This window comes from Rhynchophorus ferrugineus, unplaced genomic scaffold (assembly GCF_030347505.1).
Source record: "Rhynchophorus ferrugineus isolate W39M unplaced genomic scaffold, kcgeb_rfMv2 rfM10, whole genome shotgun sequence".
Classification (NCBI taxonomy): Eukaryota; Metazoa; Arthropoda; class Insecta; order Coleoptera; family Curculionidae; genus Rhynchophorus; species Rhynchophorus ferrugineus.
In genome coordinates, this window is record NW_027472589.1 from 26,439,909 (window position 1) to 26,456,233 (window position 16,325).

General features: G+C 33.7%; 1 protein-coding gene across 2 annotated transcripts in view; it reads right to left on the reverse strand.

The window, feature by feature from the left end:
* The window catches only part of LOC143203938 (discoidin domain-containing receptor 2), a 403,820-nt gene that overhangs the window by 99,798 nt on the left and 287,697 nt on the right, over window positions 1–16,325 (reverse strand). The window lies entirely within an intron of this gene.

Below are 16,325 nucleotides of genomic sequence, written 5' to 3' on the forward strand. Positions count from 1 at the left end.
AGAAATCGATATTTTTAAAAGTATGTAGCGACCGCTACGACCCTTTAGACCACCACGCATTCACCTACTCCAAGTTCAAAGGTTGGCAAAGCTGGTGGATTGGTACCATGCGGTTCCCGGCTATAAAAGACCACCACGACGACGTCTCTCTCGTCTAAGGAAACTTAAGCCAGCTTATTGTATTATTTAGTAATTAATACACTAGGTTATTCACTAAGAAATTCCTCCCGACATATTTTTGGAACTAGATTTTTAAAGGTACTATCAGACTAGTTGTTTTTATAGCACTAAACAGTCTCTGGTTTGGGGAATGAATAAAATCTGTTAAAGAAAACAATCTCAAGGCAATAAAAGAGCTGAAAGAGTTAATAAATAAGGAACAAGATCAAGGAATTCAAAACTATTTAGAAAACTTAACGCCAACTGATGCAACGGAATATTCTCTCTGAAAAGTAACAAAAAATATTTAAAAAACTCAACAACATAATCCACCCGTTAAAACTAACAACAATACCTGGGCTAGGAATGATAAAGATAAAGCGGAAGTCTTCTCTAAACAGTTAAAAACAATATTTGAACAATAATAAAACAATATATGAGAAACTTTCTGTTAAGGAAGTAAAACAAACAATAGTTAAAGAAATTAATGCTAAAAAAGCTCCTGGTTTTGACCTAATTACTGGAAGAATCTTTAAACAGCTAAGGCTTAATTACTTTCCTAGCATTTGGGCTCAAATTATTATGATTCTTAAACCTGGGAAAAATCAGAAGACGTCTTCTCTTGTCATCCTATAAGCCTGTTACCTGTGATCCCTAAACTATTCGAAAAACTATACATTAAGAGACTCAAAATAATAAACACGGAACAATAGAACAAATACATAGATTAGTCAATCAAATTAACAAAAACTTAAACGATAAAAAGTATTGCTCCGCAGCATTTCTTGATATTCCTCAGGCCTTCGACCAGGTGTTGCACACTGGACTGCATGTTAAATTGAAAAAGCTTTTGCCCCATACGTACTTTCAGCTTCTGAAATGATACTTCACAGACAGACATTTTGTTGTTAAACAGGGTGACGAATATACTGATCTGCACCCAATATATTCTGGTGTTCTGCAAGGCAATGTTCTTGGACCATCGCTATATCTATCGTAGACAGCTGACCTACTGACCTCAAGAAACACTACAACATATGTTGACTATACAGCGGTTTTATCATCACACGAGGATCCAATATCAGCCACAAGAAACCTCCAACTTCATTTTAACAAAGTCGAATTGTGGTTGAAAACGTGGCGTATCAAAGCAAATGAGACAAACTCTACCCATGTGACCCATGTTACCTAAGGGTAACATGGTACTAAGTACTAACTGATTTTACTAAGGTAAAATTGAAAAATCATGAACTTCGGCAAGCAGATAACGATAAATATCTGGGAATGCATTTTGATCGACGTTTGACATGGAAAAGAAACATATAGTAACAAAACGCAAACAGTTTGGGGTTAAACTAAACGAAATGTACAGGCTGATAGGGCGTAAATCTAAATTATCATTAGATAACAAGGTTTTGCCGTATATGTCGATATTTAGGCCCATTTGGACCTATGTTAATGAACTGTGGGGTACTACTAGTAAATGTAAATAGCTATCCTGCAGAGATTCCAGAATAAAGTGTTGCAAGTCATCGCCGAAGCCCCATATTACGTCTCCAAACAAACCGATTCAGCGCGATATCCCCTTAGAATCCATAACGAGTGTGAATGCGAAGTACTCCTAAAGACTATTAGTGCATCCCAATGCACTCGCCAAACAGTTAAATGTGCGCGATGACAGTGAAGTTCGTAGGCTCAAACGCAAACTACCATACGAACTAATTAATAGACACATAGAGTGAGATTTAATAATCTCTAGAATAAGTTAGAATAATTTTTAGAATAAGTTAGGATAGACTTTAAAATAAGTTAGAATAGTATCAGAATAATATTTAGATTGTAAGTTGTACAGCAGATCACTTACTGAAGTGATCTTCTACATGTCAGGATGGTTATATTATATAACAGAAATCATATAGTAATACTTATTGCCCACGGGCAGATTGTTGGCGTTCTAGGAGATTAATAGAAGACAATCTTTCCACGGATCCTGATGAACATAATCTTATGTTATATTGTATGAACACACTTATTATATTTGGATACTGTTGAACGATGGTAAGCCTTTTACCCTTATTGTTTAAGGAGCTCATTAACTCTAATTCGATTTACATGTCTATTGTTGATCACTGTCCTTGTTTGCAAACACAATAAAATCATCATATTCTTTACTATTACTATTATTTCTGTTACTCCCAGGAATTATTTCATGTCCTTTGTAATTTGCCTCTAATATATGAATTGAAAGATTTTTAATTCTTTGCCTCTCATCTGCTGTGGTGCTTTCTGGCAACTAATACATTTGGTAACTGGGCTGGTAACATGACGCCAATATGGCTCCATTTAATTCAGGTGACATTTCGAATAAACTTATCAAATCATTTTTCTAAGCTCTCTTTTAGTTATGTTGCAATGATAGTAAAATCTGGTATCTTTCTCTCCTAAAAATGGTTTTTGTCTATATCAGTTGCTTAACATGCACTAATAATACATTTTCCCATGAAAACACATTCATTACTGTTCCCAGATCCACCGTATCACACAAAATTTATATACATGAATATAAGAGTTAGATAAGATTACTGGGTTTATTATCTACTGATGCAATCAGTGAAACTAAAATGTATAATTCAGAAATGAAAACGGACCAGTAGAAATGATTAAAAGTTAGAAAAAAGCATTAAAGTACGAAATAAATTGTCATCTCCCTGAAAAATTAAAGCTGTAGCAATTAGTTTGAATACTTCAATGAATTCGTCAAAGTATCCTTGTGTCTTGGCCAGGAAACTGTTGGCCTTGCCCAACTAAATGAAATAAGTCATTTAATTTTGGTTTACTTCTCGTAACTTACAATACAGAATCGTAAAGAGATTTAAATTTTATGCGATATGGATTATTAACTTATTTCCAAGACACTCAAATATCAACCGATTTGGGCTACTTGAAGCCAGGTACTTAAAATATCAATTACAACTACATTATTAAGAATTAATTGAAAAACATTGATTAGAAGTAAATCAAACACTGGCCAACCCGGTCTACACTATAAAGTTCATTAGTTATTCAAGTAAACTAAAAATTGGCGTTTCAACCCCCACACGTTTGATAACCTCAAAAGACCTTCTCCATATAATATATAATAATTTAACGAACTGAATAGACGCGACTGTATTAAACCCGACTATCGAAGCACGAAATCAGGTCAGTGTTTCTCTATAAAGTTCGATTATTTCCAGAGTTTCATTCGTTTTATTCTTGAACTTAATTAAAGTCAGTTCGAGTGAAAAGGTCCCGAAATAAGGCCCACTTTTGTCCCCGTAACTACACCGTCGTTCCTTTTTTTTCTTCGCCTCGGAACCGAGCGAGAAAAAAACACTTTTATTTCCGGCCTCTTTAAATATCCCGAGCCCGTTAATCAAACTCGAAATATAATTCTAACTTTTACGGACGATTAAGCCAACGAAAGGTTCGAAATCTCGTCGGCCGAGCCCCCACGTCACCCCGACCCCTCACGGTCTGTCTTCTGTTCTTGTCGTTTCCCCCCGTTTTTAGTCCAGTAGTATAAGTCACAAAAGAGAGTCGACCTCGGAACGAGCGATGATACAAGTCCGTATATAAACCTCTATTTTAACAATCTAAAAGTTGTTTCAAAAAATCAGACGACAGTAAAAGACAAAAGTCTAGTTCTGGAGAATCATATCATGCGAATAAGGATTTGAATTTACAATGTTGCGAGCTCTTGCAAATTATACGTGCATTTGAAGAATATAATATAAATAGAATAAATTATCGTGAATTTACAAATAAATCTAATATTCCTGTTGAAACTCAAATTAATATTATCAATTAATCTCCTATGATATAAAAAATGCAATATGAAGAAACTTTTATAAACATATTTCATTTTAAAATAATTTTTAAAGGAAAAGAGTGAAAATAAAACAATATCAAATTATTTAACAATATATAAACATTATAATGACAAAACAAAGTTATAGTTATAGAGTAAATTATTCGTACAATTGAAGAGTACCGAGAGTAATATATATTCTCGAATTCACAAATTAGTCCAAAATTACACTTGGAACACAAGTTCAAATTTAACTAAGTTTATCGTTTATTATTTTAACTTTACATGTTATGTATAAGTTATTTAATCTTTTATAAACATATTTATTTAATATTAAAAGAAGGAAATAAAACAACTTGTAAGGTTACAAATATAATGAATTTATCAATATATAAAAACACAAAAACATCCAGTTACCTTCAATTATTTTATTTTAATTATTCAGTAGTATATCTTGCATGCTACTAAAAAAATACCTTCACTGTTTCCTCTTCTATATGCCAAAACAGCACGGTAACCTCTCCGTCAATTCATTCAATAAAAGCAAGGAATGCAATTTGCGACCTATGGATTATGGATTGTGGATTCATGGCTATATTCTTTTAACATTTCATATTGTCCTTCCTTCCTTTATTATGACATAATATATTCTTTCTTTAAGGTTGGGTAGAAAGGTTTAAAGTAGGGTAGGTATTCAGAAAGTAAGATTGTGGCTTGTATAACAACACACATGCTGTATTTTCACCTCTTTTACCCATGCTTGTATTTTTTAAAATTTTGATCCTGTGGAATGGTTTGCTTGCTGGATATTGATGGATTGGATTCATAAATCTTTATGAATCTATAAATTTAGTCTTTCCAAATTGCCACTGCTTAAATTAGATTGAGTTTCATCCAATACAGCATCCCATTGAATTTTAGCAGCTAGTTTGGTTGCAATCATATTTTTGACTCGTTTTAATAACTCTCACCTCTCATCCTTTGATATACTCCTATGGATTCCTTATAGATTACACCAAAATACTTATACTAAAGACATTTCCAACCATAAAAATTTAAATTTAACAGGTCAATTGAAAGGTCCCAGGCCTGACACATAGATGACGCTACTAGAATTAAATCCATACGTTTTTTAGTCAGTCCCAACCCTCGAAAGATGCGTGTATAAATTTGACAGCTATCGGATCATTAGTTTGCGAATTATAGCATTTTGAGTGAAGCAATTTTTGTTGTTGTGAAATTGATAAAAAGGAATTTGGCGTGTTGATAAAATATTGCTTTTTGAAGAGAAAAAATACAGTTGAAGCAAAAATTTGGCTTAATGTCGAGTTTCCAGACACATTGGTATGCTAAGTTTAGTCGTGGTGAAATGAGCACCGAAGACGGTGAACGCAGTGGATGCTCAAAAGAAGCTGTTACCGACGAAATCAGAAAAAAATCCACAAAATGGTTTTGAATGGTCGTAAATTGAAATTGAATGAAACAGCAGATACTCTAAAGATATCAACTGAACGTGTACATCATATCATTCACGAATATTTAGGTATGAGAAAGCTCTGTGCAAAGTTGGTGCCGCACGAGCTGAGTTTTAACCAAATACAGCGACGAGTTGATGATTCAGAGCAGTGTTTGAAGGTGATCAAGCGTAATAAATTATAGCATTTTGAGTGAAGCAATTTTTGTTATTGTGAAATTGATAAAAAGGAATTTGACGCATTGATAAAATATTAGTTTTGAAGGGAATAATACAGTTAAAGCAAAAACTTGGCATGAATAGCATTAAACCCATAGGAAGTGAGATATTTGCAAAAAACGATGTTTTTGACCTTGGACCTTTGATATTTTAAGAAGCGAACACGATGAGATTGAGGTTTTTGACACAATTTTTAGAATGACAAAATAAAGATTTTGTAAGTCCTTACAGCTTATTATCACTAATTTCAAGGTGAGACCCCTCCTGATATGACTGCGCTATTTCGCCGTTCGCCCGCTCCCTCGCAGTCGGAACGCCGTGCGGGCCGTCCCGACCTCCCGTTAAAACATTTCGATTAGCGGGCGACCCCTAACGGATGGAGTTAATAACGCTACGGCCAATGACCATCGACAATTGAGATGTTTTCTCGGCCTTTTATTGGGTTTTCGCGATCAAATTTCGACGCGGTGTCCGTTTGCTCGGCATCTTGACCCTTTTATCGTTCACGCCATCGCGCGGCGGGACAATACGTCGCTCGATTGTCTTTATTTTCTTCTCGCCTCCATTCCGACCGTTTTTCTTAATTGTCGCCCTTGATGGCCGCTATCATATTTCGCCGGATCCGGTTCTAATTGCTTCGGGTGTACGCGGTGTCGTAGCGAAGTGACGAGAAGTTTTTAAAGCAGTTTGTTTTGAAGGAACTAATCACAAAGATAATTATATGTTAAAAGGGATGATATACTTAAAATTTCTATTAACAGAATCATTGTCATCATCAGTCAGTATCTGGTGTTGGGTGAAAAAAGTTGTAGTGATCACTGCGTTCTAAACAAACAAAGATTCTTTTACTTAAAAACTGATGTATTCCAAGAAAGAAGAGGTGATTTGTTGAACGGCGATACGAAGCGACATTGAGGGCAAAACAGACCAACCAGTCTCACTTGTTCATCGTTCAGTCACTCCTCCCTCCTGCGGAAACGTTCACACGGATGTACGTGATCGTTATTCCCTCTGGATAGCTTATAGGTGTTGTAAAATTATGTTTAAGTACCGCCTGCACCTTCGTCCCTCATTGAAGATCTTCGAGACGGCGCTGCTATTACCTAAATTTGCATGGTATTTCTTTATGGCTTCTCAACTATGGTGGCTGCAAATACCAATGGTCTATGATCACTTTGAATTGCACGCATCTGTTCAAATACCATTAAACTATTTTAATTTCTTAAGCATCTAATCTACAGCATCTTCAGTCCACCTTTGGCGTCCATCCATGGGCTAAGGGTATTTTTCAAAGCTTGAATGTTTATTACTTGGAATATAATATGGCTAGAGCACTTATTCATAGAAACGTGTTACTTTCTTGTCGTTCTTAATCACTGTGGCTCCGTTATGAATCACTGCAGCTCTCTCACATGAGCAATATCATCAATTAACATTAATCAAGAAATCGTCCATTCCAGTAAAGCTTCTCTTTCTAGCTCTTGTTTGTGCTTAACATTTTTATTTAATTTGAGATATTTCTGGAGGTCGACTTTTCTGCATAGATATTTCCAATATCGTATTTCTCCTAATTTTCAAATATCCTTCAGTATCTTGGTCAAAGTTTTTTCTTTGAGCTGCTCATTGCCTCTTCATGTACAAACCATTACAATCTGTATCCCTAGATTTGTTCCTGAATTTCAATCCACTATCTTGGGCCGTTGTCAAGGTCCCTTGGGCCATTTCAGCTTATATTTTTAGCCGTCTAAATTACTTACTTCTCCACTATTAATTATTGCACATACTTGAATTCAAACTCTTATTTCAACTGTATGCAGCTGATATTTACAATAGCAGGTAATCCCTAAGTTGTCAGTCCTTTGGATTATTCTTGTCCATTCTCAAAACGCCCTTTTGTTAAAAAACCGCTTCTCTTTTGAAAAAATGTGCAGTGGTAGATTAACCATGGTGATAGATTCATTAATAGATGCTGCAAAATCACTGTACAACATTTTGCGGGCGTTTTTTTTTTGAACAATGCACAGTTCAAATATATCATTTGTTGTTTGTAGCGATCAGTATTAATTGTTTCTCCAGGTTTCAACAGTTCATAAACAATCTGGTCACACCAGGAACAGAGCATTGTATAGCGACTAAAGTAATTTAGCTGTGCAGTCGATGCTTCGTCATTTGATTGTTGATCCATAGTTTTTTCAGTTTGCGATAGTCAAAATAAATCGTCTTTTCATTCGTTAGTATTTATTGTAAAAATGATTTCCTTTCGTGTCTTTCAGGTAACTCTTCAACCACATTTGAATTATTGACACCACGTTTCGCATGTTCTTATAGCTGAAGCATGCTGACCGTAAGTCTCTGCCAGGAAACGATGACTTTTAGATATTAATTTATTTTGATGAAACTAGAAGTCTAATGGGAGTGCCACAAATACCACAAATGCCCGTTTTCAGACACAAAATTCAACAAAGTTGTAGTAGAATAAAATGTATGTAGAATAATACTGGATACTTATGGTTAGAGAAATTTTTGTAGTACGATTTGTCCTTTGCTTTAAAATAGGCCTCAGTTTCGGCGATCACCTCTTCAAATGCGGCCGTTTTTTGGCGATTTTGTCCTTTAAACGGCCCAATAACGCTATGTAATAGTAGCTGTTGATGATCCTTCGTTTCTCAAGGTAGTCTGTTTGTTTCAAGGTCAACTGTTGCGTTTTCCCAGGCTTTGGGGAGGGTTCATCGTGTGCAGTCCACTCGGATGACTGTCGATTGGACTTCGGAGTAAAATGATGGAACCATATTTCATCCATTGTCACGCATCGACGCAAAATCTCGGGTTTATTACGCTTGATCATCTCCAAATAGTACTCCGAATCAATTAACTCGTCGTTGTTTTTGGTCAAAAGTGAGGTCGCGCGGCACCCACTTTGCACAGAGTTTTCTCATACCCAAATATTCGTGAATGATATGATGTACACGTTCAGTTGATATCTTTAAAGTGTCTGCTGTTTCATTCAATTTCAATTTACGGTCATTCAAAACCATTTTGTGGATCTTTTATGTTTTCGTCGGTAACAGCTTCTTTTGGGCGTCCACTGCGTTCACCGTCTTCGGTGCTCATTTCACCACGTCTAAACTTACAAAAAGCATACCAATGTTTCTGGAAACTCGGAATTAAGCCAAGTTTTTGCTTCAACTGTATTTTTTTCCTTCCTTCCAAAAGTAATATTTTATCAACACGGGAACAAAAGTTGCTTCACTCAAAATGCTATAATTCACAAACTAATGATCCGACAGCTGTCAAATTTATACACGTATCTTTTGAGGATTAGGGCTAATTAAAAAACGTATAGACTTAATTCTAGTAGCGCCATCTATGTGCTAGGCCGGGACTATTCAATTGACCTGTTACAATCTGTTATTAACGTTAATATAAAAATAATATCCTTGGGACAATTGATTGCAATGCCAAACAACTTACATTAAAATGTTTGTCAAGCATTTTAAAAACGAATTCATAAAATAGAATATCCAGCATATATGGTTTACAAATTAGAGAAAATATTTCGAAAATGAGTTCAAATCGAATGAAACTATCGACCTCTATTGATTTGCTGATTTAAACTGAGTTGATTTGTTACCATTACAATTGTTTGGAGTTCAGTACTGTAAGGAAATAGATATGAGAAAGTAGCTGGTAAAACATGATATTCATGACATATAAAAAATTGATTATATGTAAACTTCTGCCTCGATAGCTGTATTAATCAGATATTGTTCTTTTGATCACCAGTTGGCCTTACAATTTTTTATGGAGACATACTTATAATAAATTTCAATTAAGTTTATATTATTTTACGGTAAATTTAATAAATGTTGTTTTATAATTCGTGCAAATCTGTTTCCATTATTTATGCTTAAATCAACACGGTACCCACTACACGTTGTATATCTCGAATGTGTAACGATATATTTCCAGTTAATTGCATAGGGCACAAACAACTGTGAGTATTGCAGCGGCATGTATGTTCTGAGGCGACGGTGGTCATTGGATACAGCCGGATGCATGTCGGACAGGTGTGTAGAAAATGTAAATTGTACCACAAGAACAAGGCACTAATGTGGCGGTACCGTATTACGAATATGGTGAAGGGTTCGTGAAAAACTCGCAAAGCCAACATTTGCCACGCGTAAAGCTACATTAAATTAACTGAGAATGGTCTGAAATATACAGTTCTTAAATTGCTGCATGTTTTGAATTACTAAATGTTGCGACTATACGAGGGCTGAGCTAATTTTCATTAAAAACAATCCGTCGCTGAGCACAGGATAAAAGTTAATTGTGATCTGTGGTCTATTCAAACAAGCGATGAGTATACATCATCAATATGTTTAATGTATTGCCTGCCGTAATTTGTAAATTCGATTTAGAATCAGATAATATTTTTTTTCTCATTTTAGCGATGGTAAATAGTCTCCAAGAGATACAATGCTACCTGATACGTTTGAATACGTCAACGAATGCGCCTGCAAAAGTCGTTCGATTGTTACAACAACTACAGGTTATAAACCGGCAAACGTTTTGACGCTTTGCTTGTTTCGATACATATCAAATCGCTGCTTATTATTGACAGATTGTATCTCTAATCAATTAATTAGGACAGGTACGAGATAATGGAGACCCCATCTTGCCAGTAAAAGTCGTTTCGAAGTGAAATTTGAGCAGTAAACATATTTAATGTTAAATATTAAGTTGCAACGGTTATTATTGAAAGTATTTCGGGTGACGAATCACTCATCAGAGGTCAAATATATAAAATGTATAAAAATGGTGAGTAGTTTTTTCAATATTAACATAATTTAATACAATTATTTCAGAGGAAACTGTCTGGAAAATATCCGTAGATAGAGATATGGTATTTGAGGCAGGTACAACATCTCTTCGTACACTGTTAGGTAATATAGAAATTAAATGGTGTAAAGATAACTCACGAAGAGGTCTAATAGAATTTCCAGATATTGTATTTAAAAGAATACAATTTTTAAAAACATATAACAAAATCAAGGATGAATTATTATTTAAATCCGTGTATTTAGATGAGACATGGGTATTTCAGAATGGGACATTGGGTCACTTATGGCAAGATTATATTAAAAAGTGTTAAGACAATAAAAGTTGATGCAAAAAGGTTGAAATAACTATTTATTAGGTATTATTAGCTGTAACTTTTATTAATATTGCATTAATATAATTATTGCAGACTTATTGTTCTTGTTCTTCTTAGAATTGTTGAGTTGGAATGGTTAATAACACCTTTGGTTTGGTTGAACTCGATCGGGCATATTGAAGAAGAAATTAACAAAAGATGAACAAAAGGTGAACCAATGTTAGATAAATTGGAAATTAACATCAAAACGCCTTGACAAGGAAACACACCATCGAAGGACTAACTAAACGTAAAAAGGTAAATATTGCTATCTAATGAAAGTAAAAGTACGTTTCTCAGATATATATATATATATATATATATATATATATATATATATATATATATATATATATATATATATATATCATGGGTGGTGTGGAAAAGAGTTAAATGTAAATATAATAAAACAACTCTAACCTATAAACTATTATGTCTGTATAATTAACTGTAGTTTACGTTATTAATACACACATTAGATATAGTATAACGTTAAAATACATCATATTTGTAAAATAAACATGTTGTGTGTAAAATATGTTAAAACTCAGAGTTGATGCGGCAACATCGCGAAGTTTTGATGTCATAAATCGCAATTACGTATGTTCGTTGATTCCTTGGATAGACTATAGGGGTAAAATATTTTAAAAAATCTTAATTTTACAATAATAAGAAAGATCCGTTTAAAATTTGAATATAGCGACATTTGAATGTTATTGTGAGAAATTATTTTTCCTGGATTTAAATTTCTTAAAGTGTTTATTGCTTTTGTTCCGAGATATATTATCATATGAAAGCATGCAATATGTTGCAGATGAATCGTGTATAAAAAATGTCCAATTCGGATCAGCGGTGATTAGTTTATATGTTTATAGATATGTTCAAAGAAATTGACATATAATATCACTTTCCTTAATTTGAAAGTATTCATCTATTTGGCTGTGGGAATACTAATGATATAATATTTACTTTTCGAAAGTTTAATTTTAACTTATTCCCTTCACTTCCTTGAGAGAGAAACATGATTAACACAATAAAATGTGGTCGAATTTCGACCACAGCGCGATCACTAGATACAATATAAACTATATAACAGGTAAATTGAAAAGTCCCCAGCTTACCATAGTAAAATACATTTCTTGGTAAAATTAGTTTTTTTTATTCATCATAATTCACTTCAAGGGTGACACACTGGTTATGGCGACCATCTAACTTTTCTAGTATTTTTGTAGTACGACTGGTCCTTCGCTTAAAAATAGGCCTCAGTTTCGGCGTTCACCTCTTCATTTGACGAAAACTTCTTCCCAACTTCCATTCTTTTGAGATTTGAGAACAGGAAATAGTCGCTGGGGGCCAGATCTCGAGAATACTGTGGATGAGGAATCAATTCGAAGCCCAATTCATGGATTTTTGCCATCGTTTTCACTGACTTGTGACATGATACATTGTCTTGGTGAAGTAGCACTTTCTTTTTCTTCAAATGCTGCCGTTTTTCGGCGATTTCGTCCTTCAAACGGTCCAATAACGTTATGTAATAGTCGCTGTTAATGGTTCTTTCTTTTTCTGGAAATGATGGAGCCATGTTTCATCCATTGTTACATATCGACACAAAAAGTCGGGTTTATTATGCTTGATCATCTTCAAACACTGCTCCGAATCGTCAACTCGTCATTGTGTTTGGTCAAAAATGAGCTTGCGCGGCACCCACTTTGCACAAAGTTATCTCATATCCAAGTATTCAAGAAAGGCATGATGTACACGTTCAGTTGATGTCTTTAGGTTGTCTGCTATTTCAGTCAATTTCAATTTACGGTAATTCAAAATCATTTTGTGTCAAATCAAATTCAAAATGTTTTCGTCGGTAACAACCTCTTTTGGGCACCGTCTTGATGCTCATTTTACCACGTCTAAGCTTAGCATACCAATTTTTGATGGTTAATTTTCCTGGGGCAGTGTCCGCAAACTCGGCATTAAGCCAAGTTTTTGCTTCAACTGCATTTTTTCCCTTCAAAAAGCAATATTTTATTAATACGCGAAATTCCTTTTTATCCATTTTTTCGCAATAACAAAAGTTGCTTGGCTCAATGATCCGATCACTGTCAAATTTATATACTCATCTTTTGAGGGTTAGGACTAACTAAAAAACATGTGGATTTAATTCTAGTAGTGCCATGTACGTGACAGGCCGGGGATTTTTCTATTGACCTGTTACCAACATTTGTTTCATAATGCAATGGTTTATTTGTGACCACACATTGATAACATATTGGAAAACAATGATTTTTTCTAAAGATCGATCGCAGCGCCGCCAAATTACTTTATATCTACTTGGAAATATTTTTTAAAATCAATAAAGAACGAAGTTTCTTTCAGAGATTTCCTGGTCAAAATAATTACTCGCCTACAACCAAACTACTACATATAACTAAATTATAACTATCACAATAACATACTAGTATATCTATAGATCTATCACGACAATTACCTATTTTGTTACTCGGGCATTGTCATAAAGCACCTTATTTTCCTTTCGTATCGATTGACCCCAATACACCACGACACAACGATACCAAATATGAAGCAGCCAAATTTTATTCGTGCCTCCAATTTGATGTAATTATTTGTTCGCCGTACATGGAAAAGCGCAATCAAGTTTGTTTCGATTTGGTTGTTGTTCTTTAATTCGTTGTCGATGGCACGATAAAATATCAGAACAAGCGAGAGAAAAACAATAGAAAAAAACACGTCAACATTTAGGGGAATAAGTTTATATTTGCGACAATATGGTTTCGTGTCAAAATAACAGTGAAAGTGTGCAAAAGACTCTTTGTAATTTTGTAATACTAGATGTATAAATGTGATAATATTGTCTTGTTGAGTATCTTGATGTTATATTGATTTCAGCTGATATAACATATTTACTACCAATCAACGATGATATGTTGATACAACAGTTGTGCTATTTAGATTTGTTCACAAAACGTCTAAATAGTTACATAATTATATATAAAAAAAGTTTGTTGTGACGGATGACGTCATTTCGCGACTATAGAACATTACGGTGTATATAGACAATTTAAAAATGGACACAAAAATAGGAATACAAACATAAACATAATGAACTAGACACATTAGCACCCATACCAAAGTGGTAATGGTTATTTGGTTAGCAACACTTAACTTAGTGTAGATTCTATGAAGAAAATCGATTTCTCATAGAAATCCGAGAAGTATGTCTGTATTTTCTCCTGCTAAGACATTTTTAATGGTGAATGGTGACAAAAGAGGCTCAGCAAACAGGGTCCAAATCATCAAGTGACCGTGCGAGAGACGACAATGGTCAAATCTCAGTCAATTCACAGCTGGCATGGTAACGAAGGGAAAGAACGCGAAGAGAGGAGAAAAAAATCAACTTTAACCTCAAATAGCCTGTTGTGATTGGTCTCCTGGGCCCACCGACGTTGTACCCCATTCTGTGTGAAACAAAAAACGAATGCGATAAAGTCGGTATGGATACAAATATTTGTGATGGGCAGGGGAGAGGATGTTGCCCATTTAGCCGCATTATACTCGCGCTTTTTTCCCGGTATACCAACGTACCGATGATTGACAGTAAGTCGGTGACCAGGGGATGGTTGAACTTCCGTTCAGTATTTCGGGAGTCGGTAAGAATTAGCCATTCTTTGAAGACTTCAGCGGTCAATACTGAACCCTGTTCAGGGAGCTTGAAACGGAATGTCCGATTGTCCACCACAAATACCACACACACACACAAATAAATGTGACACATGACATAATGTGACTCGAGCCGTCGGTATGGTCGGCCACTAATTAAAAATTGTAGAAAATTAAATAGGCCAAGAGAAAAAAAATGTTTGTAAAATATAAAAAATAATTTTCCTAAATTTCATGTAGTATAATGTAGAATAATATATTAGGCCTATGCATTAATTGTAGAATATAGTAACAAAATATCTTTATGCATTTTGATATATGATATATGATACGATAACTGTTATTTCTATTAAATATCAAAATGCTCATGGATATAATATTGTTATTTTAACAACGGAAGGATTAATTACCTCAACTGTTTTTAAATAAATGTCTGTTCAGGAAAAATTTAATCCGAACACTTCTGATATAAAATTATATTTAGATACATCCACAGCACTATTTATATTTTATTTAGGTTTTTATAATATCGTTTAATTTGGAAGAACCTTCATTATAATTTAGCTTCAATAGCAGGGTTTGTTTGGAATCAGTGAAATCGTGTTCTTGACGTTTAATGATCTATGGTTCAGATTAGAAAGTTTCCTAGATATGATTGATTATGGCCAACTCAAACAGTTTAATTAAATTAAAGATAAATTAAATCACGTTGTTGTGTTGTAATTTGTTGAAATTATTTTATATATGGTACATTTTAGCGTCCAAAACCTACCAGTTCAAATTATCATCCCAATATAAACAGTGCAATATTTAAAAATTATCTAAATTAGTTTCTGAAATATTATATATATATATATATATATATATATTTATATATATATATATATATATATATATATATATATATATATATATATATTATATATATATATATATATATATATATATATATATATATATATATATATATATATATTTGACATCTTTTGCAACAAATTAACACGTTAATACAATAAATAACAATAAAGCGAGTGATAACAAATTTCGGCATTAGCATAATAATTCTATTCGCATTTACAGAAAATGTTCGGATATTCGAAAAAAAAACATACCGCAGGCGAATCTATCGAAAATGCGCTAAATAGAAGTTGCTATGTTCCTATATTAATATAATTATGTAAAAATGACCTATTAATTTATATTAATAATAAGATTAGTTGATAACATATATATGATACTGTAATATAGAGATATGTGCCTATTTATACGATATATAGTCGATATTAGTTGTAATAATATTGATTAATGTGTATTAAATAATTTACGATAATGTTATTGGGAACTATCGTTGGTCCATCGCTTTATTACTTATATATATGTTACGTGGACTGTTTGATAAGTACTTGGTGTCAAATAGACATGTTTGTCGATAAGAAATTGGGTCACCGGCGTATTAATACATTTGGATTTGTTAAAAATATACATCATAATATTTTTTACAATGAGAATCTTATTTTTGAATGGTGTAGTATTAGGAAAATTTCATAAATGCTTCTGTATAAGTGGAGAAGGACTATTCCTATTAAACTGGAACCGATTCGCTGGTATTAAATGAAGCCCTTTGATAATGCTGGAAATAAATGCATAAGATTTGAAGACAGGATACATTAAATATCGGTTTAGAAAATGGTTAGTTAAGTAAGAGAGACAGAGAGCAAAGTAGTTTTGGATTTTAGAGTACTTTGTTCACA